Here is a 25214-nt window from a genome sequence, read left to right on the forward strand (position 1 = left end):
CTGAAGTCCACTATCAGTTCCACTGTTTTTGCTGTGTTTAGTACAAGTTTGTTGTCTGAGCACCATCTGAGAATCCGCTCGATCTCGCTGTGATATTCCAGCTCCGCTTTATCACCAATGAGTCCTACGATGGTGGTATCATCCGCAAACTTAATGACCTTGACGGTGTCCGCAGAGGAGGTGCAGCTGTTTGTATACAGGGAGAAGAGCATCGGTGACAGTACACACCCTTGCAGGGCGCCTGTGTTTGTGGTTCTTCCACTGGAGGAGCAGTCTCCGAGTCTCACTCGCTGTGTCCTGTTCGTAAGGAAGTCCTTGATCCAGGTGCAAAGGGTTGGGTCAACACCGAGCCGTTCCAGGTCGTTGTGCAGAATGTTTGGGCAGATGGTGTTGAACGCGGAACTGAAGTCTAGGAGGAGGATCCTTGCGTAGGTCTTCGGTTTATCCAGGTGTTCAGTAATATGTGCCAGGCAGATGTTAATGGCGTCTTCCACAGACCGGTTTGTTCTATACGCAAATTGTAGAGGATCCAATAGGGTGGCAGTGTGAAGCTTCAGGTAGGAGAGAACCAGTCTCTCGAAGGTCTTCATGATAATCGGAGTTAGGGTGACGGGTCTAAAGTTGTTAAGGTCCGTGACTCCTGGCTTCTTGTTGACCGGGATGATGTCGGCTTTTTTGAAGCAGGAGGGAACTTTGCCCAGCTCCAGGAATCTGTTAAAGATGGAAGTGAGGACCGGGGCTAACTGGCCCGCACATGTTTTTAGACAGGATGGGGATATGCCATCTGGGCCTGAGGCCTTCCTAGTGTTTCCGAAGGTGCCGTACCTTCCGGAGGTGCTGTAGCACATCGGTCTCCTGGACTGTTACCTGTGTTGGGGGAGTATGGCCAGCCTAGTAGAGGGGAGGAGGGGGGTGGATGCTTGGGTGAGGGTGTGGTCGTTTGATCCGCAGGGTGAGTGGGTTGGGCCTCGAACCTGCAATAGAATTTGTTGAGGTCATCAGCTAGTGCAGTGCTCGAAAGTACCGTATTTTTCGGACTATAAGACGCTCCGGACTATAAGACGCACCTAGTTTTAGAGGGCAAAAAACAGAAAAAAACCCAAAAAACTAAATCTAGGTGCATCCATGGTCCAAGAGTGTCCAATAGACCTTTAAATTCCCCCCAAGATGTCTCTAAGTTACACTACCCAACTACGCTTACCTCTGCTGCCCCCACCAATTACACTAACCCCTAATGCCCCCACCCCCAGCTACACTACACTTCACTAACACCTGATGTCCCCCCCTCCCCCAGCTTCATTACACAACACAAGGGGTTTGTGTTGCTTCCCTCCCCCAACCTACCTACATTAACTAAAACACTGCAATTAAATTAAGGTCTCACCCATCATGACGAGTATCCTGGTGAGGCCATCTTCAAGCTTGCGCCCAGAGCAGCAGCAGCACGATCAGTGTTAACTCCCCGGGTGCATAGCAGCAGCCGCTACAACGATCAGTAATGCCCATCTTCCAGCTTGTCCCCCCGAGCCGTTGCAGCGTGATCACTGTTAACTCCCCGGGGAGGGCTGCATACCATCGCTAACATCCATCTTCCAGCTTGTTGTCCCCCTCGAGTGGCTGCAGCACGATCACTTAACTCCCCGGGGAGGGAGGCATAGCAGCAGCTGCTGTAATATCAATGCGGGTCTGCTCTTCTCACTGGCTTTTCGTCCCTGCATTAGCCCCGTGACAGCTAATCTGGGCAGAGCGGGACATCTCCAGCCACGATGCTTGCAAAGTCCATCAGAGGCCACCATACTGCCTTGAATATTAGCGCCCTCTCATGACCTGCGGCGCACGTGCGCCGGGGTCATAGGGTTAACCAATAAGCAAGGCAGTATGGTGGCCTCTGATGGACTTTGTACGCATCGTGGCTGGAGATGTCCCGCACTGCCCGGATTAGCTGGCACGGGGCTAATGCAGGGACGAAAAGCCAGTGAGAAGAGCGGACCCGCATTGATATTACAGCAGCTGCTGCTATGCCGCCCTCCCCGGGGAGTTAAGTGATCGTGCTGCAGCCACTCGAGGGGGACAACAAGCTGGAAGATGGATGTTAGCGATGGTATGCAGCCCTCCCCGGGGAGTTAACAGTAATCGCGCTGCAGCCGCTCCAGGGGGACAAGCTGGAAGTTACCGATCGTATGCCGCCTTCCCCGGGGAGTTAACAGTGATCGCACTGCAGCCGCTGGAGGGGGACAAGCTGGAAGATGGATGTTAGTGTTCCTATGCTGCCCTCCCCGGAGAGTTAACAGTGATCACGCTGCAACGGCTCGGGGGTACAAGCTGGAAGATGGGCATTACTGATCGTTGTAGCAGCTGCTTCTATGCGCCCGGGGAGTTAACACTGATCGTTCGTGCTGCTGCTGCCGCTCGGGGGACACACTGACACAGACATTATAGAACGTTGCAGCGGCTCCAGCTACACCTCACAGGAACACCGCTGGATCACGCTGCACAAGTGCCCGGACAAGTATTTTGTTACATTCGGACTATAAGACGCAGTCCCTTTTTTCTCCCCACTTTTGGGGGAGAAAAAGTGCGTCTTATAGTCCGAAAAATACGGTATGTGTTGAGAGGGGGGCTTGAAGTTGGTGGCTGCCCTTAGGCCTTTCCAGACCTCCCGGACATTGTTGGACTGGAGGTTGCGACTCAGCTTGTCGGAGTAGTCTCTCTTTGCCGCCTTCAACTCTCTTTTCAAGGTGTTCCTGGCCTCCTTGAAACTCTCTGGTGTTCCAGATTTGTGAGCATCCTCTCTTTTCCTCCGGAGCCTGCGTAGCCTTCCATTGAACCAGGGCTTGTTGGTTCGGGAAGACCTTGACGGTTGTCACTGGGATGTATGTCTCCTCGCAGAATCTAATGTAGGAGGTGACATTCTCTGACCATTCCTCCAGGCAGGGAGCTTCCAGGACTGACCAATCGGTGCGGTCGAAGCAGGCCTGAAGTTGCCCCTTCGCCTCCTCTGTCCACCTCTTCACAGACCTGACTAGCGGTTTTGTGGTTTCGAGGTGTCTTCTGTAGGTGGGGATCATGTGGATTAGGTGGTGATCAGAGCTGCCTAAGGCAGCTCGGCTAATGGCCTTGTACGCGTCTTTGAGGACTGTGTAACAGTGGTCCAGGGTGTTCTGGTTCCTGGTGGGGCAGGTGATGTGTTTGTAGCAGGGCAGCTCTTGGTGTAGGTTTGCCCTATTGAAATCTCCCAGGATGCTGAAGAGGGAGTCTGGGAGGGATGTCTCCCACCTTGAGATGGCATCGCTGAGTGTGCACAGTGCATTGCTGGTGTCAGCATCCGGGGGGGATGTAGACTCCCGCCAGGACATAGGAGTTGAATTCCCTGGGAGAGTACGGAGGTCTGCAGTTAATCAGTAAGAGTTCGATGTCGGTGGAGTAGCTTTGCTGCAAGACGGTCGTATTGGAGCACCAGGTGGAGTTTATGTAAAAACATACCCCTCCGCCCTTCTTTTTCCCCCCCGAGAGTGCCTGGTTGCGATCTGCCCGAAAGAGATCAAAGCCCGGTAGATGAAGGGAGTTATCTGGGATATTGTCATTCAGCCAAGTCTCGGTGAAGCAGAGTACCGGGGAGTTGCTACCAAGCGTGGGTTTACCACCAAGCAGTAGAAGCAGCTCGTCTAGCTTATTCGGGAGGGTGCGGACGTTCGCTAGCAGAATGGCTGGGATAGGTGACAGCAGTCCTTTCTTTTTAAGCCTTACTTGTGCGCCTGCTCTCCTCCCCCTAGGCCAGTATCTGGACCTACGGGTCCACTGATCTAGATGAGCCAGGACTGTATCCCACAGGGGCAGTACCTGGGCCTTAGACTCCCACACCAGGAGCTTAGCTCTGGTATAGGTGATGGTGCTCTGAGATGGAAGGGAGTGCATCAGAGATATAGCGGTTCAGACACTGCACCCGCAGAGTATCAGTGGCATCAACGAAGAGATTGTAACCCAATCAATTACAGTACATATTGTGTGAGTTATAACAGTTGACAGTGGTGTATCATACAGGAGTAAGGCATGTGTGAGCAGGGTAGAAAGGCAGCATCAGTAGGTTGTCGTGCAAGTGATTGCTAGAGGTCATACACAGCAGTTTTAAGATATCAGATCGTCTTTAAGAGTCCATATGGGGGCAGCTGCCGGCTAGTGACAGTCCATATGTAACAGTTCGTGCCGGGAGCAGTGGCAGGCTAATATCACAGGCTAATAGAGTCCAATGAAACAGTCCATGCATAGCAGCTCATATCACAAGCTAGTAGCAATCCTTGTGAAACAGACCATACACCGCAGTTATAGGATACCAGATCGTCTGTAAAAGTCCATATGAGAAGGGGCAGCTACAGGCTAGTGCCAGTCCATATGTAACAGTCCGTATGGGGAGCAGTGGCAGGCTAATATCACAGGCTAGTAGCAGACCAAATGAACAGCCCATGCATAGCAGCTAATATCACAGGCTAATAGAGGTCCGTTCAAAACAATCCTAATATCACAGGCTAATAGAGGTCCGTTCGAAACAATCCCTGCATAGCAGCTATAAACAAAGGCTTATAGAAGTTCATACGAGACAGGCTATGCATAGCAGCATTAATCTAGAAGTTTTGCAGGAAAATTTATTACACAGAAGCCGGTGGTGGAGCGGGCAGGGGTTCAGCAGGGTGTTCTGGTTGCCCAAGCTTGTGTTTGGTAGGCCGCACAAACCACGTGGATGGAGCAGGTCAGAGGTTCAGCTTGTGTTTGGTAGGCCGCACACCACGTGGATGAAGCAGCCAGCAGGAATGGAGGAGCTTGGTTGGCACGTGGGTTGACTTTTGGGAGGCGATGCCTGTTCAGCACGTGCCAGGCGATCCGAGGAGGACAGAGGTGGCCGCGGGTGCTGCTGGGCTGATCTCTGCAGGCAGCGGCGGGGGTCGCCCTTGATGTGGCGGCAGCAGGAGCTCAGTTGCAGCCAGGCCCGGAACTGATGGATTGTGCAGCAACGGATTGGGCAGCAGCGTCGGGTCTCCAGGGTTGTGTCCTCCGTGCGGGGCTGATGCTGGCTGGCAATGGGAGCAGCAGCGGAAGGTCTGCGGTGGCGGCGGACTGAGGCTGGGCGGCCGGTGCTCCACTGTCGCAGGCAGCCAGCAGCGGGAGATCTGCCGAGGGAGGTCCGGCTGAGGCTGGGCGGCCGGAGCTCCGGTGTCGCTGGCTGACAGTGGGAGCCAGCAGCGGAAAGGTCTGCAGCGGGAGACCTGTGGTGATGGCCCGGCAGGCTGGGTGACTGGAGCTCCGCTGTCGGCTGTCTCGTCGTCCTTAGCTGCGCCGCGTTCCGAGGTGCCTGTGCAGAGGGGACCCGAATATCCTTACCCGGGAGCCCGGATGGGATCAGACCGAAGAGCTCAGTTGCAGCCAGCCACGGCTGTGGAGCGGCCAGCATCCGCAGAAGCAGGCATGAGCGCCGGGAGCTGATTTGCTAGCTGCTGCTGCTGCTGCTGTGCTACGAACTACAACTACAGGTCCTAACTACAGCTGTCTGTAAGTACCCACTACATAAAACAAAAATAAAAAAAACAAAAAGGTAAGGAAAGTTGCCAAAAGTAGCCATTTCTAGCTAAAAAAACCTAAAAGTTTCTGGGAGCCATGTGTCCGCAGCTGCCTCTTACGGCGCCATCTAAGAATGTAAGCTATTTGGATAATAGTTTTTTTACTCAAAAGGTCTTTGAACCCAAATCCCAGTGCCTAAAAACTCATAACTACTACATTCACAGCTGGAGATAGAATAACTGCAGTTTAAAAGCAGTAATTTTAAATTTAAAGAACCTCTGATATGATGTGGAAAGAAAGTGTGGTTATAATTTCAGATACCTAAGTCCTTAAAGGGGAACTGAAGAGAGAGGTATATGCAGGCTGTCATGTTTATTTCCTTTTAATCAATACCAGTTGCCTGGCAGCCCTGCTGGTCTATTTCTCTGCAGTAGTATCTGATTAAAACCAGAAACAAGCATGCAGCTAGTCTTGTCAGATCAGACTTATAAGTCTGAACCACTGAAACACCTGATCTGCTGCATGCTTGTTCAGGGGCTATGGCTAATAGTATTAGAGGCAGAAGATCAGCAGGGCTGCCAGGCAACTGGTATTGTCTAAGAGGAAATAAACATGACAGCCTCCATATACCCCTCTCTTCAGTTCCCCTTTAAGTGAGCCCAGCAACAAAATCTCTGAAGCAAAGAAAAAAATTACTTCAACAGTGAAACAAATTAATATGAACTGTCAATTAACCACTTCAGCCTACAGGTGTTTCACCTTCAGCACGCAGACACTTTTCCCCTTTCAGCACTCCTCCCATTCATTCCCCAATAACTTTTTCACTACTCATCACACATAAATGATTTATATCTTTTTTGCCACAAATCAAGCTTTTTGTGAGCGATACTTGTTTTCAGTAAATACTTTATTTTCTATGCATTTTATAGTGAAAAACCAAGGAAAAAAATGAAAAAATACACTATTTCTCAAATTCCATCCCCTATAGTTTTAAAATTAACAATATTACTATAGATAAAATACACACATTTTATTTGCCCATATGTCTTGGTTATCACAACATATAAATTATGTCCCTAGTACAAAGTATAGTGACAGTATATTGTTTGGAAATAAAGGTGTATTTTTTCTATGTTGTGTTTTTTGTTTTCTCATTGTACGCTACCAAGGATTAAAAGTCCTTATTTGCATAACTAACAGGAATACGCCCTCATGGCATACATATTTACAAAGCTGAGTCCCTAAGGTAAAGATTTATGTATTCTTTTTTCAAATCTGTCACTTTTTGGGGGTTTTACAAGTGTTTTATTTTGGTACAGAGTTTATGAAAATACCAATATTATTGCTTTTCATTCACTTTGGCAGTTAGAAAAATTCACATGAAATACGCCTCAACTTTCTTACTGCCCAAATTGTATTCTCTTGCTTGTCACGGTTAAAATGATACCCTATATACATAATCACATAGCATTTTGGGCTCACAGCACACTATTAACTGCAAGTAGCGACAATGGATTTTTCAAAGTCATTTTTTTCAACAAATGCAGCAATGTCATTCTTTCTTAGCAATGCCCATGGAGTGTCAGAACATTCAATACATGTCATGAATGTTACCATTCTGAAAATTAGAGACCCAGGCCTACTCAGATATACATATTTGGTAACATTGGGACGTATGCGGTTTTGCTGAAGTTGCACCATAACTCTGAAAATTGCATTTTTGAACAGTTTTTTCCAGTTTGGCAGTATGAAGAATTCACATGACATAGGCCTCAATCCTAAAACACACCAAAATCTATTCTACAGCTTGTCACGGTTAAAAAGATACCCTATATACATAATCACATAGTGTTTTGGGCTCACAGCACACTATTAACCGCAAGTAGCGCCAATGGATTTTTCAAAGTCATTTTTTTCAACAAATGCAGCAATGTCATTCTTTCTTAGCAACGCCCATGGAGTGTCAGAACATTCAATACATGTCATAAATGTTACCATTCTGAAAATTAGAGACCCAGGCCTACTCAGATATACATATTTGGTAACATTGGGACGTATGCGGTTTTGCTAAAGTTGCACCATAACTCTGAAAATTGCATTTTTGAACAGTTTTTTCCAGTTTGGCAGTATGAAGAATTCATATGACATAGGCCTCAATCCTAAAACACACCAAAATCTATTCTACAGCTTGTCACGGTTAAAAGAAAACCAAATGACAATGATGACAAATACAATGGAACTTACCATTGGACGTTTAGCAGGATTGGAGAAAAGCCAGAGAGCAGAAGTCAGGTGTCAGAAGCCAAAGCAAATTGGTGGGTCAGAAGAAAGGAGGGGTCAGCATAGTTCATTCCAAGCATGTGGCTAAAGTTCAATTTGGAAGCAGGGTCCAAAGTTCAATTTGGCAGCTTAATTATGTTTCTGGGCTTCTCCCAAGCATCTAGTTTCCTCCAAAACCTCAGAAACACATTGGTAGGCCAAATGGGAGCTTCTTAAGGCACAGTAAAAGCCCAGTAAAATATGTCCAGGTTTAAAAAAAAATATAGACACCCCCCCCCCCCCCCCAAAAAAAAGGAAGAAGAAATTAATAATGTGGAAGAGTGTGGTATGTCCTGAAGCAAGTAGCAACGCATAGTGCTGGGGCTGAGGGGCAATCCGGGCAAAATATCTAGACTCCCTCCTCATCTTGTGTTTCACACACACTCTGCATCTTCTCATAGGGGTGGCTTTCACTTCATTTGGGGGGATCAGGGCAGGGAAGTGTTTCTTTAAGTCTGAGGGTATTCTCCAAATAAATCGGATCGTTTTGCTGAGCGATTTGGGTAGGGCCAAAAATTAGAGACTTGTGGACTTTCTCCTGGAACTGCACAAAGGTGTCCCTTCCGCCTGCTTTTGCATACAAGACAAATGCGTTCTGCATTGACACCTCCAGCAAGTAATAGGCTATCTTCTTATACCATGCCCTCCGCCTTCTTCTTAGCATATAAGGAGCCAGTTTTTGGTCTGCCAAGTCCACTGCTCGCATTTTCTTGGTGTACTCCACTACAGCCTGTGGTTTTACAGTTCCCTCCCCTCTTGACGAGGCAGGAACGGTGGCCTCACTGTGGATCGTTGTTAGGATCAACACATCCCTCTTGTCAAAGTATTTTAGTGCGAGGAGTTCGCCACATCTGAGGCTGTAGGACCGTCCTCCATGTAGTTTTTTGTTCAGTACCTGTAGTGGGAGGCCTACACGGTTGGATCTAACCGTCCCACATGCTCCAGTCTTGGCTGAGTACAGGAACTTAAACAAAGGTACACTTGAATAAAAATTATCTACATAGGTACCCCTGGTGGAGATAAGGGGTTAAAAGATCAATAACAATCTTCCCACTGGTGCCAATGTACTGTGGGCACCCAGCTGGCTGTAAAGCGGAGTCCTTGCCTTCGTATACTGTAAAGGCGAAGGTGTAGCCAGTGCCACTCTCACATGCCTTGTACATTTTTACCCCATATCTTGCCCTCTTGCTAGGTATGTACTGTTTAATGGCAAGTCTACCATGAAATGGTACAAGGGACTCGTCCACTGCAATGTCACGGTCTGGGGTGTAGAGATCTCGAAATACTGCAGTAAGGTGGGTCAGCATGGGCCTTAACTTGAATAACCTATCATGGGCAGGGTCAGTCCGTGAAACATGGTTGGTATTATCATTCAAATGAAAAAATTTAGATAGCAAGTCAAATCGCTGCCTTTTCATTGTTGCTAGGTAGAGGGGCGCGCTATGATAGAGGTCCTTGGACCAATACATTCTCAGTTGTGGCTTTGTTGTGACACCCATGCTGAGATTCAAACCAATGAAAATTTTAAATTCGGGCACATTGGTGGGCTTCCATTTTGTCACAGTCCAGTGGGTTGGGTTTTCAGCTAAAAATTGTTCAGCATAGAGATTAGTCTGCTCAACCATATGCTGCCAAAAGTCCACCGTAATAAAGAGCTGGTACAGCTCAATGGGTGACAGATTGTCAATAGGCACTGACACACCAGGAGTGGCTGTAAAGGGTGGTATATTGGGCACCTCAAAATTAGGGGGTGACCAAGTGCCATTAAGGATATGATCTGGTACCGGCTGCCTGCGAGGTACCGATGGCCGCTCACCCCGTCTGCTGGCTCCCCTCTGCCCAGTGCTGCTCCCGGCTGCTGTGGTGTTGCCCGCTGAGACCCCAGCTATGGCCTCTGACTGTCCAGTTGGTTCCTGTCTGCTGGTTCCTGTCTGCCCACTGCTGCTGCTGGCTGCTGTGGTGTTGCCCGCTGAGACCCCAGCTATGGCCTCTGACTGTCCTGATGGTTCCTCATCAGGGGAATCAGGATCATCCCAACACAATTGGTGAGATGGCAGCCCTCCGGACTCTGAGCTTTCAGTACCTGAATCAGAGTCGCTCGGAGGGGACCACTCGCTGCCTGAGTCATCCCCAGATTCCTCACTGCTGCTCTGCTCGCAGAAGGCGACTGCCTCCTGCAAAGAAAAGCGCCTCCTCGCCATACTAAAAAGAAGAGATAGAAATAAAAAGTAAGAAGAAAAAGAAAGAAATAGATTGTGGTTTTTTTTTGTTCTTTTTTTAAAGTGACAGTTTTTTTTTTTTTTTATTGAAATAGATGGATAAAATAGATAAAGAGTAGATAGAAGGTAGATAGAAAGAGTATATAGAAAGAGTAGAGAGGGTGAAAATACCCAAAAGTTAGGAAGGGAGGTTAGAAAGAATAAATGGAAAGGAGAGGGAGGATCAGGAGATAAGGGGGTAGATATGGGGTTAAAATCAAGGAATGGGGGGCAAAATTTTAATATTATAAGTCCTACCACACTGCTGCAGTCTCTCTCTCAGCTCCTGTCAGCACAGATCACTCACAGAATCTGTGATGACAGAGAGCTGTGAGAGAGAGAGAGAGAGGGAAACTTTGTTTATAAACATTTAGCAGAATGTACATTGTTACTGGCTGTAACAATGTGCATTCTGCCTGTAAACTCATCTGATTGGTTAAGGGACCTGCTGGTCCCTTGAACCACCTAGCGCTCCGTCGGCTGGGCTGTGAACGAGCGGCGGGTGCGCGCGCATGCGCGCGCACCCGCGGAAATAACGCTGGACGTACTTGTGCGTCCATTTAGCCCGCAATGCGCCTATCTGGACGAGCAGATCCTCCAGATAGGCTGAAGTGGTTAAACAAATTCACAGATATATATGTGCTCATTGGATTAATAAAGAAACTATAAAGCCATCAGTAATTTTACAAAAATCAGACAGAGAAATGACCACAGAATTGTGAGGCCACTTATAACGGTGTACACGCTACACATTCATTGGATCCTGTATGATATACAGTTTAATCCCTTTATAGTAAACTTAAATTGACTGAGAAAAGTAGTTTACTATATCAGAAGTTATACATATCACAAATTGTCATACTCAAGCACATAAAACTGGATCTTAATTCAGTTAATAATTAGGAGACTTTTTTTCTTCTCAATGCTTCGGTAAGCCAACCAGCCAATATTTAAGCTAAACGTATTCTTGTGGTCTTCCAGGTTCCTTAGACCTTCCAGGAAGACAGAAAAACACAAAAAGAGAAAAGCGGGAACCCTTATATGGTGTAGTATATTCAGGCAATGGGGCCTTTGGATTTTTAGCAATGGAATAATACTCAAAAAGGAGGGTTGCATCTAACAGTGTAAAGGTGTGTAAGGAAAGCCTATCCTCACTCGGGTTCGTCCTGCGGTAGCAAGGTCGCACTGATTTATTTATTTTTGCCAATACATTGTTGCACTATGATGGGCACTGCACAGCAAAAAGACAATCTACACTATAGTGGCACTTGGGCTGCATGTTTTTTTCTCTAGATTTAACCCATGCATTCTGACATGTAGCATTCATTCTGCCAAGCATTTTCAAAAGTCTTCTTTACCTTTAGAAATCACCTGGTTGACCTCCCAGCTGCCTTATTTATGAACACGAGAAAGGGAAGTATATTTTTCAGTGATTTTTTTTCCAGTTTTTCCTGCAATTGCAATTTTGGATGTGATTGAAGCCTCGAAAAGATTTTACTCTGATTGCAATTTTGGGTGTAATAGCGATTTTGGTTTATTTTTTATTTTAATGCGATTTTGGTGTAATCACGATTTTGGAGCTCAGGATGGATACTCTCTCAGGATGAATATAAAGGGGGAAAAAGTATTTATTACCATGGTGCCCGGCTTCGGACAGAGGAAAAGGTGTTACAGGTACAGCACATTCATCGAGAGAATGCCAAATTTTTTTGAGTATAATCGAACCTTAACTGAACAGGGGGTAAAGAGTTTCACTTACCTGGGGCTATTACCAGCCCCCTGCAGCAGTCCTGTGCCCTCAGAGCTGCTCTGAAATCCTCTAGTCCGCCACGGTCACTTAGTTTCGTTTTTGACGACTCACCAGTCGGCCGGCCGCCATGCGTATTATTGGACGCATTCCCTACTGCAATTAGCGTTGTTGCGGACGCGTAGATATGCGGCAACGCGTATTGTTGTACAGGTTGCAGTCCGCAACAGCGCTAATTGCAGTAGGGAATGCGTCCAATAATACACATGGCGGCCGGCCGACTGGTGAGTCATCAAAAATGAAACTAAGTGACAGCGGGGGACTGGAGGATTCCAGAGCGGCCCTGAGGGCACAGGACTGCTGCAGGGGGCTGGTAATAGCCCCAGGTAAGTGAAACTCTTTACCCCCTGTTCAGTTAAGGTTCCCTTTAAACAGCGTAGTGCAAATAGGTGCTTACAAAACTTAGCATTTTAGCTATGACTGGTCATCTGCACATCCAAAGCTGTGATAACAGCTAAACACAAGTCAAAGCTGGAAATGTAAATGGTTAACCCTTTACTAAAGCCTGCATCTCTCTGCATCAATAGATATCTAGTAACAGATGTAACGCGCTACAATACTCTCAATCTTGTGAATAAAGGTAACACATATATATGAAGTTACAGATCTCAGTGTGGGTGCATCTCTTAGAAACGCAGTCATGTGTACTTTGATATTTTAAGTATGTGGGTGTGTTGGTACATGAAATTGAGTGATGTAAGCCTGGATTTTTCCGAAGTTTTATATCCTTATGATTATGCTGTGTGACGACTGTAAGTACCGAATTTGGTGTGGGAATTGTGTTATTTAATTTGCAACAGTCTTTTCCAACTCAGAATCAATTAATTTTCAGAATTCCTGAGTTGCTGAAGTGGATATACTCGGACATTTCCCCAGGGATGTCAAAGCATCTCCAGGGAGGTTTATCATATGTGAACCAGGAAAACTAGACTGGAATAAGTGAAAAAAAAAAAAAGTCTACAATCGTTGCAAGTCGCACAAAACAGTGCCACTTGCAAAAACTTTAGTCAAATAGAAGTCATGTAACTGCAGTTTCATCTAGGCACTTGCAATGAGGCCTTTTTTATCTCATTCGTTTTGTAATAAACTCAGCTGCATGTGAGTGCAAAAAAACATTTGAAAAACCCTTGCTGTGAATACTGCATGCAACTAATCAGGAAAACCCTTAGGGCCCATTTACACTCAATCAGTTGGTGTGCGTTAGCATGCGTTGGTACGCATTTCTTCCATAGCAGTGCATTGTGAAAAAGATTTCAGTTAAAACGCATCAAAGGACCACTACCGTGAAACTGTTTAGTTTTTAAGCATCCCCATATCACTTACATCATACAATACAATCGCCACCAAGCAGGGCAGCGGCAATCGTATGGTAAGGAGAGTGGCTCATTACACAGCCGTGTATGCGGGGAGACAGCTGTCTCCACGAATGCCTGCAGCCTGCAGGGCAGAGAGCGAAGGTGCCTTTTGAAGTGACTGCGCTGGACAGTTTACAGTGCAAGTTGTCACAGGCTTGGCAGTTAAAGAGAGCCGGGCAGGAGACGGGGATTATTTAGTTTACCTGACAAGGCTTCCCCCATGCTGGCTTTCTAGTTGCAGAAGTCTGTCAGTGTTTAGTGCAGGGGCTAAAGCTACACAATATAGTAATAGGTCTATATTTAAAGGTACTTGCTAAAAAATGAAAATTCCACTCTGAAGCTTCTGTATTATTGATGTAACTAATATGGGGATGCTTAAAAACTAAACGTTGTGCGGTAGTGGTCCCTTAAGTGTTAAAAGGTGCCATAGGAAAACATGGGCATTACTTTGAAAATCAGTTTTCTTTCAGTTATAACTGAGAGCAACTGACTAAGTGTAAATGGGGCCTTACAAACAAACTACTCAAACTCCTGACTTAAAGGATACCCGAAGTGACATGTGACATATGATAGACGTGAATGTACAGTGCCTAGCACACAAATAACTATGCTGTGTTCCTTTTTTTCTCTGCCTGAAATAGTTAAATATCAGGTATGTAAGTGGCTGACTCAGCCCTGACTCAGACAGGAAGTGACTACAGTGTGACCCTCACTGATAAGAAATTCCAACTACAAAACACTTTCCTAGCAGAAAATGGCTTCTGAGAGCAAGAAAGGGGTAAAAAAAAAGGGGAATTTCTTATCAGTGAGGGTCACACTGTAGTCACTTCCTGTCTGAGTCAGCCACTTACATATTTAACCCTTTCAGGCAGAGAAAGAAAAAAAGAAACAGCATAGTTATTTGTGTGCTAGGCACTGTACATACACGTCTATCTTATGTCACTTCGGGTATCCTTTAAGTCACCTGAGGTGGCTGATAATGACCACCTCAGCCAACAATTAGGCGCGTACGACACCAGATGACGAAACCACAACTGATCTGCTGGACGGATGTACCCAACCCCAGGGATGCTGATCAGTCCCCCACAATCCCATTGTTTACGTCTATGCCACTCGTCATCCCTCTGCACATCAGCAATCAATTTTATTTCACCCAGTCCAGGTTTGTTGGATCCCCTACGATATCCCCTATTGGAGATTTTTGGAGCTTTCTAAAGATACATTAGTAAATTACGTCAAGTGTTCAGGTCTATGATCAACAGGGTTATATTAGCATTTGTGTTTCCACAAAAGACATACAATACCATAACATCTGTAAAGTGCTTTCCTCCCATAGGATTCAAAGGGCATTGCTAAGTCCTACTGTTTTACAGAGTTACAGAGGAAATAGTCAGGTGTTCATAAATGCCAGACTTAGCAGGTGGCTACTCAGTTTGGACTTAAAGAGGAACTGTAGCTAAAATCTTAAAATGTAAAACACATACAAATTAGTACATTTCTTCCAGAGTAAAATGAGCCATAAATGACTTTTCTCTTATGCTGCTGTCACTTACAGTAAGTAGTAGAAATCTGACATTACCAACAGGTTTTGGGTTAGTCCATTTCCTTATGGGGGTTTCTCAGTATGGCCTTGATTCTTTATAAAGACATTGTCTGAAAAATATTTATACGATGCTAGACAGCCTCCCTGTTCATCGTACACTTTTTTGGCCGTTGGACGGAGAAATAGCCATTCACTAAGTTATTTTAAAAATAAAGAAAACCCTTAAAAAACCCTATGAGAAGATGGGCTAGTCCAAAATCTGTCGGTAATGTCAGATTTCTACTACTTACTATAAGTGACAGCAACATAGGAGAAAAGTAATTGATGGCTCATTTAACTCCAGAAGAAACATACTTCTTATTTGTATGTGTTTACATGTATTTTACATTTTAAGATTTTCAGGACAGAGGTCCTTTAAATGCTTTCAGGGATGGAGATGTCTCAATTGGGAGTGGCAGGGAGTTCCAAAGTGTAGGGGCAGTATGACAGAAGGCTCTGGCTCCAAAGGTTTTGAGGTGGACTCTGGGGTGACCAAGTTATTAGAGCCTTATGATCTAAGATTGTTGGTGGGGTTGATGCAGTCGCAGTCTGGTTGGGCAAGGATTTGAATGTCAATAAGTCAATCTTAGAATTCTCCATTTAATCGGTGGCCCGTGGAGTGAGTGAAGGGTTTTTGCTTTGGGTTTGCTTTGTAAGAGTCTGCAGTATCATTTCTATCTGAATAGGAAGAGGCATGGAATGATATAGGGGAGCAACAGCGACAAACATTGAGTAGGTTGTGTAAGCTTGCAGAACTATCCATGCTCCTATCCAAGTAATACGATTTCATAAAAAGTGGTTGTAGCCACAGAACTGAGAGGCATCATTCTTGATGAATTCAGACTGGCTGGTTAGAACATGTTCTTCAAATAAATAAGTATGGTTTTCTGAAAAAAAGTCTGAAACCAAAAGGTATACATAGACTACCACAAAATGCAGAGTCTAAAAAGCACTTTGTCCTCCCCTAACAACCTTACAGTGGGTTACTGATTTCTCTGTATTATGGTGCCTTGCACACAAGTATCATTTTACCAAGCAGGACAGGAGAGTTGTATGAAGATATGATGTGACTAAGGTACAGAGAATCATGGGACAGAGAAAAAAAGAATCAAGGCAGGGAGCAAACTAAAACCAAAGCATTTCAAAGCCTTTGATTGTGACAAGGGTTAGGCTACATTAGCACTAGGGCTACTGTGGTGCTTTGGACTGTAACAGCGCAAAACAGAGCTGGAAATTGGGGTGCACCATGTGTTGCTATAGCCCGTAATGTGAATTACAGCTATAGCGGTGCTTATGCAGTAATTTGGGCACTGTCAAAAGAGATGGACACCAAATTCCGTTTAAAAAAAAAAAAAAAAGCATAATTCGGCCACCAGCAATAGCTGCCATTCTAATTACGCGATTCCCCCAAGTCCATAGTGGCCTGGAGGGGGAACAGTACTTATTGCCCCCAGGACCTTTGCAGGGTCCTGGGCGCCCAAATTTCTCAGTGTTTTTTGCATGTATGCACATTGGACAATATAAATGCATAGCAAATGCAATGCACCTATATTGTAATGGTATGGTCCCTTCAGGAAAGAGCAGTGCGGCAGAATCCATTGGCCTAATGCGAGGCATGCTGTGCAGTACCTGACAACATGCGCATTTACAGTTGCAGTGAAGCATACATTTCACTCACTGAATTCTTCCCTATATGCACAGCACGCATGTATGATGCAACATTTCCCCTCCAATGTTTTGGGCTGCTGTTTGTATTATACAGAGTATGCAATGACGCTTCAGTGTGGAAAAAGCCTAAGCAATCAAGATTTGGGAAATGAGAACCACAAATGGGAACCAAGAAGGGACATCACTAGCAGGGACCTAATGCAAAAGCATTGCCCTTTTTACCCTTTCTACTTCTCTGGAAGGTTGTTTAGCAATCCCCACCCCCACACCTTCTCCCCCACTCCATTTAGATATGTCAGGGCACAATTTTGATCTCTTTTCCAACTATATAGTGCATTAGTTAATTTTGCTTCGTGCCTCACAGACATACATCCTTCCTGGTGACATCCAAATGTATCTTTCCTTACTTGTCATCACTTAAAATCACATGTCCCTGACTACCTTAATGTACCAGCCTCATCCATGACATCCTGTTTCTTCAAACTTTTAATATGGACAAAACAAGCTGCCATTTTCTGCACCATTAATCTCTTTGCCTACTTTAAATAACATATCAATAATACCGTATTCTCCTATTTGTTGCTTAGCAATAACACTTATTTCTCCCTTCTCATTTAAAAGGCACCACACTCCAATGAGTTCTGGGTCACCATGAGCTTGCTGGTTAGTCTGTGCCTCTCGGATTCACAAGCCCTACTCCATAGAGCCAAATTAATCCATGCCATGCACTGATGAGGATCAAACAATCCGAAACAGTCTGTATGCATGTTGGATTATTATGGCTCTGTACAAATTAACAAGCTGACACATCATTGCATTCCAGCGGTTCTGGAGGTGTGTTTAGCTTCTAAGGGTACAATGGTTAATTTGCATATATTCAGCAGTGTTGCTCTGGGAGAAATCTCAAGGTCACTCCAACCTGAATAATCGCAAATTCTTTCTGTTTTTGGAAAGCAAACTTTTGTTTTTCTCATTTAAATAATCACATATAGACATTTCTCACATCTGCAATTTCCTAGCACAAGGCAATGTCACCTGTGTACACCATCATAACCTGAACAGACAAATCTAACATCTTCTAACATGCACAGATCTCCAAATGCAAGCTTAAAACTCACCTCATCCGGTTTAAGTCACTTTATTCACCTACTGACCCAACGTGGTCTCATAGAGGTTCCTGGCTCTTCTACTGACCACATCTGCTATTGCTCCGTTGTTATTGCCAGATGAAGCGGAATCAAACCTGCGAAACGCGTTGCATATTTGGAGTTCATAAATAAAATATATTACTACAGTCATCGTGTGTCTACTTGGAGGAGGTAAGTCTACCACTACCTCCTCTATTTACCAGGAATTTGTTTTTAAAGCTCATTTAGCTTCCTTTTATCCTTTTGGCACCTCTGTTCTCCTGCACAATGTGGTCTCACGCGCTTTTACTTAAAACTCTGTACACAAGTACAAGGACTGTTACCCAGCAGGGATCAGGTTTCGTGGCCTAGACTGTACAGACTTCATTGTTAGTCTGAAAGCTAGCGACATGTCTGTTACTATGTAGGAAGAAGGAAAGACTATGCACAGCACAAAACAGCACTTTCTGGCTAGTTGAGTGAGTGACAGACAATACACTCAGGGGTGTCAGACTTCAGTTAAGATCTGGTATGCCAAATCTTTAAAGAAAACCTGAACTGAACATTAAAAGTTAAAATAAGCATACACAAGTCATACTTACCTTCCATGTAGTCTACTCCTCAGTGTCTTTCTCCTGTCCCGCGCCCTGTTTGTTCACTGTGATCAAGGGGATTTTCCGTCCTCCATTTTGAAAATGGCCATTACCCATAACAGCTTTCTGGTCAGCACACAGTTAAACTGTAACATCGCCCACTTGAGCCATAGGGAAACATGGACATTACCTGGTACATCAGTTTTCCTCTCAGCTATAACTGTCTGCAACTGATATTTTACTGACAGCAACTGATATATTTCAGATCTGACAAAATATTGTCAGAACTGGAAGGGATTATTGTCAGAAGAAAATGGGGAGCTTCTGAGAGGAACTGATGGCAAGGTAACTATGTAATGTTCATTTAAAGTTACCTCATGTGTTTATTATAAATATTTTTACTCAGTACAGGTTCTCTTTAAGGCTACATCGGAGGCTCTCTGACATGCTAGATTCTCGATTGAGGCGTTCGTTATTGGCCACCCATGGCTGAGTAGCATGTGTACGTATCTTAAAAACAATCCACTATTGTGATTCATCCCTTTGTTCCATTTCACTGCAAAAACAAGGACAGCGACCTTTCCTCTTAACAGTGCATTAGAAAATTGCTGGAAATGGTCTTGCTACTTCTGCTGTGCACCTCCCACTGAGGGTATAATGTGATTGCATATTAGTCGCACCATATATTTTATTCATATATTGGCACCCTATAAATTAATAATATTTAATACCGAGACATTTCAAGTACATTATGAGAAATATCATACAAGCAAAAGCTTACACTCAGAATATGATTTTACCTAGACATTCAGGCATTACCTGATAAATCAATAAAACACTTAATTCTCAACAGCTCAGTTTATCTTAAAATGTTTAAAGGATCGATGTAACGTCAGTAAGATGCCAAACCATGCATATTGGGACATGATTTTAAAGCACACTTTCACACTTCTCTCATACAAAAACAAATTGACTGATGTCTGGGAAGGTCTGTAAAGGTGGCCACTAATGATACAATTTACAGAATTGACAGGATTGATCCAAAAATCGGATTCATATAATTAATCCGATCGGACGGGTTAGGAAGTTTTCATCAGTTAGTGGTCCCAAACGCTTACATGCAAAAAGAGCGCAGGGATTTTTGAGCGCAGAGTAAAGCCAAAAAACTGCTCACCCTGTTTTTTATTTATATAGCACCAACATATTACGCAGCACTGTACAGAGTATATTGTCTTGTCACTAACTGTCCCTCAGAGGGGCTCACAATCTAGTCCCTACCATAGTCATATGTCTATGTATTATTATGTAGTGTATGTATGTATGTATGTAGCATAGTCATAAGCCAATTTAGGGGGAAGCCAATGAACTTATCTGTATGTTTTTGGGATGTGGGAGGAAACAAGAGTGCCAGGAGGAAACCCACACAGACACGGGGAGAACATACAAACTCCTTGCAGATGTTGACCTGGCTGGGATTCAAACTGGGGACCCAGCGCTGCAAAGCAAGAGTGGTAACCACTACGCCACTGTGCTGCTAATAATGCATTCATTACTAATACCCCTCCAGGCCGCCAAGGACTCCGGGGTAAAATGCAATTCGGCTGCCAGCTCTTTTATTAAAATTTTGTCGCAGACTTTTGCCAGCGCCTAAATTACCCTCTGAGCACTGATATAGCTGTAATTTACACTACAGCCTATGTCTCAGCCCAAATGTCCAGCACCCTTTTTACCTGACTCGGTCCCAAACAATCGTTTCCAACAGATCATATGAATGATAGGAAACAATCACTTAGAAAATTGTAATGTTAGTGGTCACCTTAAGAATTAAACTGAATTACACTCAGGCAGTACACTGTCATCGGTGCTATTGTGCTGTAACATATACCAAACAACCTATAGGCAGCAGGGATTAGGCAGCAAGGTGTGTAAGTGGTTAGCACTTGTTATAAGTGAATGTGTTTGTTTTCACTTCAGTGTTTTACATTAAAATTAAGCTTGTGTAAATTTTTTTAAAAATGAAACTTTTTACCTAAGTAATGTGAAGCCTTTGGATGGTCCAGCGGCTTCCCATATCCTCCTCATGAGTCCACCACCTCTCCTCTTCTTCTTGGTTGCTCTCCCATCCAAGTACGAGCTTCTTAGTCCCGAGTACGGGGGATGATGATCTGCACATGCTCAGTAATACAAAGCTGGATTGTGCACGGAGGAAAAAGCTGTGCCTGAGCGGCTTCATTTAACTGGACATGTGAGAACCGCAATACTGCATTCCCAGCATGGAGACGCTCCTACTTCTATGGGAGTGTGGCCACGAGAGCAGATCCAACAAGCTCTCGCCCTAAGTGCTTAGAGGGACCCAGAGCAGGAACAGTAGTTACATGAGGATCCAGGAAGCCCCTGGAATATCCAGAGAAATCATTTTTTGTCACTTCATGATTGCATGAAGGTAATATTTGTGTGAGGATGATGTTTGCAAAGCAGTATACTTTATTTTTGTGAAATTTGATTTAAGTACCCCTTAACTGAGAGGGGGTTTGATTGCGCTTAGTGCAGTTTTACGACTGGTGCTGTGACATATGTCACAGAACCATTTTCTCAGTCCAGTGCCCCCAGGGGTCCCTGCACTAGTCACCTGAAATCTTTGACTGACTAGAATGTTAAATATGCAAACACTGGTGCACATAACAGGTGTGGGCCCCCCAAGCACTGCCACTGCTCAGGACCCCCAAACCTGCATGCAACACAATAGGGGAGCGCAAGTGAGCCCCGGAGCTGCCACCACCAGGAACTCACCCCCACTACCCCCTTAATTTATCACACACAAACAAATGCTCACTCCTAGACAGCACTCTGCCATCAGCCAATAAGAAGGACAGATACCTTACACCTAGTCTGCAATACTTAATTAGGCATAACTCACCTACTCTAGGTTCCCTTCACTGTCTTTGCCGCCCCATCAGCTCTCCCGTTATACCGCCCTGTCCTCTTATATGTGCCAGCATTTTCCCTACTATGGTGCCGACCCGGAAGTACTTCTTGGTTACTTCCGGGTCAGCGCCACAGCAGTGAAAATACCAGCATATGAGTGGACACAGCAGCAGAATGGGACAGCTAACAGGGCAGCATAGATCGCAAAGGGTACCTGGAGTAGGAGAGTTCTGTTGTAGTTTTTGTTTGTTTGTCTGTTTCATGAAAAACCAAAGATAGTGACAAAGTCTCCATGCAAAAATTCTGCATCTCTGTAAAAATAATCTAGCAAAAAAAATAAAAAAAATAAAACTAACCACAGCAAAATAAACAAAAAAAAACTCCACATGTGTGCACTTCCCCTGGACAATTAGGTATCCTTGTGCACTGCAGGAAGGTTGTCGGACATCATTAGTTCAAGAGTGCACAACAGCTTTGCACTGATCGTTGCAGTACCAAGATATAGAATGCATAGCCTAAAGGGAACCTAATACCAGTTGCCTGACTCCTGCTGATCCTGTGTCTCTAATACATTTAGCCACAGCACCTCCACAAGCATGCAGATCAGGTGCTCTGACAGAAGTTCAGACTGGATTAGGTGCATGCTTGTTTCAGGTATGTGATTTAGTCACTACTGCAGCTATAGAGATCAGCAGGACTACCAGACAACTGGCATTGTTTAAAAGGAAACATCCATATCCCTCTCAGTATAGGCTCCCTTTAATTTCTGTATCTGCCTACCCCCCCCCCTCCTTTATTGTAACTTGTCACCCATAGAAATCACAAAACCACTCCACTACATTCCTAACAGACCGTCAATCATTTAATTAGTGCAGGTGTGGGGGAAAAAAGAAGGGACCCTGAGCTCTGCCATAAACAGCAATTTGGAGTTACCTAGGGCTTTCTCCAGCATCCTCCTGGCTCCTCTTCCGGTCCCGCTGGCGGCTCAGTTAATCAGCAACTTTAACCTGAAGTCCCCCATGTGCACCCTTAGCCAGCGTTACAGTCCTGTGCATGCACGGTTCAGTATTGGAGAACAAAGTCGCCGATTAACGGAGCTGCCAGCGGAACCGGGAGATTAGCCAGGAGGATGCCGGGAGTCCTTTGCAGGCTATGAAGGGGGGGGGGGGGGGATTAAGGGGGGTTGGCTTAAGCCCCAGGTAAGTCCAAATTGTCCTTTTTAGGTAGAGCTTAGCATCCCTTTAAAACACACCTGAATTAACCTCCCTGGCGGTAAGCCCGAGCTGAGCTCGGGTTATGCCGCGCAGGGGGAGATCTCAGCCCCTGGTGGGGCGATTTTTATTCTGTAAATTGCTGTGCGCGCAGCCAGCACTTTGCTAGCCGCGCGCACAGCTTGATCGCCGCCGCTCTGCGGCGATCGGCCGCACGCAGCGGCGAAAGAGGGCCCCCCCCCGCCAGAGCCCTGCGCTGCCCGGACCAATGAGTTCCGGGCAGCGCTATGGGCTGGATCGGAGGTGTCTGACGTCAGGACGTCGGCTGACGTCCATGACGTCATCCCGATCGTCGCCATGGCGACAGGAGAAGCCAAACAGGGGAACGCGTTGTATACGCGTTCCCCTGTTTGCTATAGATGCCGGCGACGATCGCACTAGAGGGACACATGCGCCCTCTAGTGGTGTTTCATGTAGCTACCACTCTGGTAGCTTTACATGAAACAAAAAAAAAAAAATTTTAAAAAAAGTTTTGCCAATGTGGCAAAAAAAATTAACCGCCAGGGAGGTTAAGAAGCGTATGAAAGTTGACATTTATTTCCTTATAAAGAATAACTCAAGTGAGAGAAATATGGAGGCTGCCATATTTATTTATTTATTTTTAACCAATACCAGTTGTCGGACATCCTGCTGGACTATTTGGTTGCAATAGTGTCTGAAAAACAGCAGAAACAAGCATGCAGCTAATCTTGTCAGATCTGACAATGTCAGAAACACCTGATCTGCTGCATGCTTGTTCAGGGTCTGTGGCTTAAAGTATTAGAGGTAGAGGATCTGCAGGGCTGCCAGGCAACTGGTATTGCTTGAAAGGAAATAGATACGGCAGCCTCCATATCCCTCTCATTCCAGTTGTCCTTCAAGCAATACTAGATGCCTGGCGGCTGTCCTGCTGATCCTCTGCCTCTGAGGGCCCATTCACACTACAGTGTTTTGCTGCGGTTTTGACAAAACGCTTAAACGCTAGCGCTTTTTATAAGCGCTAGCGTAATGAAATCCTATGGGCCCATTCTTACTTGGGCGATTTGCGCTAATCGCCGCAGATCGCCCAAAAACAGGCACAAACGCCAAAAGCAAATGCGTAGCCTGCACCATTTTCAGTTGATTGTGTTTCAGTGCTATAGAAGCTCAAAACGCGACCGCGTCAAAAAACGCCGCAGTGTTCAGTGATTTTTTTGCGTAATATCGTGAGAAAAAATCACTCCTGCAAAACTTTCAAAACGCAAGTGTGAATAGAGCCTAATACATTTAGCCACAGACCCTAAACAAGCACACAGATCAAACTCTGACAAAAGTCTGCATGGATTGGCTTGTAAGCTTGTTTGAGCTGTGCGATCCAGACACTACTGGAGCCAAAGTGATCAGCATGACTGCCAGGCAACTGATATTGTTTAAAATTATATAAATATGGCAGCCACTATATGCCTATTTTGAAAGAAGTGCTGTTTGTTCTTTGGTTAGTTTTGAAAATTCCCAGCCAACTGCAACTTAAAACTTTGAAGGTGCAAAACTATTTGTGGAGTACAGGTTGGGATTTCAAACAAATTAGCTTAAAGGGACACTGTAGGGGGGGTCAGGGGAAAATGAGTTGAACTTACCCGGGGCTTCTAATGGTCCCCCACAGACATCCTGTGCCCGCGTAGCCACTCACCGATGCTCCGGCCCCACCTCCGTTTCACTTCTGGAATTTCAGACTTTAAAGAGGATCTGTAACGTCAAAAGATCCCCTGGGGGAGTACTCACCTCGGGTGGGGGAGGCCTCCGGATCCTAATGAGGCTTCCCACGCCGTCCTCTGTCCCTCAGGGGTCTCGCTGCAGCCCTCCGAGAAAGATGACATCAATATTTACCTTCCTGGCTCCTGCGCAGGCGCTCTGACGGCTGTCGGCTCCGAAGTAGGCGGAAATACCCGATCGCCGTCGGGTCTGCTCTACTGCGCAGGCGGGTATTTCCGTGTAGTTCGGAGCCGAGAGCAACCACAGCGCCCCCGCTGGAGCCTGCAAAGGTAAATATTGAACTGACAGTCGGGTCTGTCGCCGGCTGTTCGGAGGGCTGCAGCGAGACCCCCGTGGGACAGAGGACGGCGTGGGAAGCCTCATTAGGATCCAGAGGCTTCCCCCACCCGAGGTGAGTACCCCCCAGGGGATCTTTTTGATGTTACAGAGTCTCTTTAAAGTCTGAAAACCACTGCGCCTGCGTTGCCGTGTCCTCGCTCCCGCTGATGTCACCAAGAGCGCACGGCGCAGGCACAGGCCATACTGGGCCTGCGCAGTACACTCCTGATGCCATCAGCGGGAGTGAGGACACGGCAACGGAGGCACAGTGGCTATCAGGCTTTAAAGTCTGAAATTCCAGAAGTGAATTGGAGGTAGGGCCGGAGCATCGGTGAGTGGCTGCGCAGGCACAGGATGTCTGTGGGGGACCATTAGAAGCCCTGGGTAACGTCAACTCATTTTCCCCCAATCCCCTACAGTGTCCCTTTAAGTGGCATTTCACCTTCAATGGAATAATGAATTTACAAAGAAAACTATACACATTTTTCACATTGTGTTGTAACGTCATGAAATATTTCTGTAGTTTGGTAGCATTTTAATTTCTGGGGTAACACCAGTGGTCTGTATTAGATCATAGTGCACAGTATTTAGGTTTTAAAAGATCATTGTACACTTAAAACAGTTATCCCCTTCCCTATTCATGTCATCACATGTTACAGGAGAGGGAACATTGTAATAGTTAGTAGTGAGAAAATAGAAACAGCAGCTGT

The 25214-nt window shown here is 45.5% G+C and overlaps 1 protein-coding gene and 1 long non-coding RNA gene across 2 annotated transcripts in view; one reads left to right on the forward strand and one right to left on the reverse strand.

Moving 5' to 3' along the window:
- The window catches only part of LOC137541573 (uncharacterized), a 656441-nt gene that overhangs the window by 487492 nt on the left and 143735 nt on the right, over positions 1 to 25214 (reverse strand). The window lies entirely within an intron of this gene.
- LOC137541570 (corticotropin-releasing factor receptor 1) overlaps positions 18541 to 25214 on the forward strand; it is a 366548-nt gene continuing 359874 nt past the window's right edge. Inside the window, exon 1 of the mRNA XM_068262939.1 lies at positions 18541 to 18604. The gene's annotated coding sequence lies outside the window, so the exon portion shown is untranslated. The remainder of the gene's footprint in view (positions 18605 to 25214) is intronic.

The sequence above is a fragment of the Hyperolius riggenbachi genome, chromosome 12 (assembly GCF_040937935.1).
Source record: "Hyperolius riggenbachi isolate aHypRig1 chromosome 12, aHypRig1.pri, whole genome shotgun sequence".
In the NCBI taxonomy this organism is placed as follows: Eukaryota; Metazoa; Chordata; class Amphibia; order Anura; family Hyperoliidae; genus Hyperolius; species Hyperolius riggenbachi.